Raw genomic sequence first — 1783 nt, forward strand, 5'->3', positions numbered from 1 at the left:
TATATATATATATATATATATCCCTATATATATTTCTCTCACAGCGGGAGTTTGTTTTATTTCTCTCCATACATTCTGACCTGCTTATCTCTGCTGTTCACCCAAAGTCACTTCTGACTTGTCTTGATTTATGATCATCAAACTTCTACCTCTATCTGCTATCAACAGGATAAAAAAAGGAAATCCAGAGAGGATCCAGGTTAAGTCTGGATCAATCCTGCAATCGATATGCAGGTGAGATATTGAGTCCTTCCTCTATTAGACTAATCCCAAAGCTACCTCATTCCATCATTTCATTTACATTTTTATTTCTCTACTCTACTCACTTGTCACACTTTATACACCTTCTAACGAGTATTTTTTTTATATCTCTTGCCATCATCATACACTGCCATTGTTCAATCGTACATAATCTCTCTCTTTCTCTCTCTTTCTCTATCTCTCTCTCTCTATCTCTCTCACTCTCTCTCTCTCTCTCTCACTCTCTCTCTCTCTCTCTCTCTCTCTCTCTCTCTCTCTCTCTCTCTCTCTCTCTCTTTCTGTCATCTAGGTACTATTTCTAGCAATCTGAATGGCCAGATAGAGGATTTATCATTGGTTCATTGTATTAGTAGGTATATTAGTGGTGGTGGTGGTGGTGGTGGTGGTGGTATGAGTGGTGACTATTGTTGAAGTAGTAGTAGTAGTAGTAGTAGTAGTAGTAGTAGTAGTAGTAGTAGTAGTGGCAGTGACTGTAGCAATAACAGTCGTGGCATGGTAGCAGCAACTCATGTGGTGGTGGTGGTGGTCATAATTATCACCATCGTCTTCATCTGACTCATGTGTAAAAAAATAAAGAGAAAGGGGAATGATTTTTCTCTTACGATTTTTAGAAAACTGTACAAAGGTCCCACAAAAAAAGATAAATAAATAAATAAAAATGGTTGGGAACTGCTGACCCAGATCTAAATGTGAAAACGTTTTGTATCTGGCTAATGGTTTTTAAGAACAAGTTAGTTCTGTGACTTCATAATTCCTAGATTTGGTCCCACTCTCTTACACTTTAGACAATGTCTTTTATCCCCAATAACTACAAATTGACCAAAGACCTTTGAATGAAATTATGTTGTCAAATGCCCAACTCTCTCTCTCTCTCTCTCTCTCTCTCTCTCCTCCTTTCTCTTTTTTTCTATATATATATATATACATACATACCACTTATAATGAGGACACTCTTCAGGTCAAGTAACTTCAAAAACGTACCATAATATTTAAAAATGCAATAAAATAAGAAATATATAAAATCTGTACGATTAAGCAAAATTTAGTACAAAAAAAATGTCAAGGTTTATAATAATAAAAAAATCAAATAACAATAAATATCTGTCAAGTTGAAGGCATAAAACGTCTATTGGAGAAATAATATCTGTAGATAAGGAAAAAGAAAACATATATAAAGATAGAGTAATTAATTATTAAATGGAAAAAGATGTTCAAGAGTATTAGGAAAAAGAACAATATCACTTAACTTAATGAAGATTCTTAGTGGACTGTGATCAATTCATTGTAGATTGACCTGATATTTTCCACTTTTATGTGGCCATGAAACGTGCGTAGTCTTTCATCCACTTTCGTTTTTATAAACTTAACTGATTTAAATTTTTAGTCCAATATTTCATAGATTTTATGTATTACAAATTTTCTCTTAGATTATTTATATTTTTAAACTGGTATTTTGTATAGTACACTTTTCTTGATGATGTCTGACCTCCTTCATCGTGTGAGTTGCACCATGGTGGTTCTT

The 1783-nt window shown here is 33.7% G+C and overlaps 1 protein-coding gene across 1 annotated transcript in view; it reads left to right on the top strand.

The window, feature by feature from the left end:
- LOC106874561 (short-chain dehydrogenase/reductase 3) overlaps positions 1 to 1783 on the top strand; it is a 241307-nt gene that overhangs the window by 123377 nt on the left and 116147 nt on the right. The window lies entirely within an intron of this gene.

This window comes from Octopus bimaculoides, chromosome 16, assembly GCF_001194135.2.
Source record: "Octopus bimaculoides isolate UCB-OBI-ISO-001 chromosome 16, ASM119413v2, whole genome shotgun sequence".
NCBI lineage: Eukaryota > Metazoa > Mollusca > Cephalopoda > Octopoda > Octopodidae > Octopus > Octopus bimaculoides.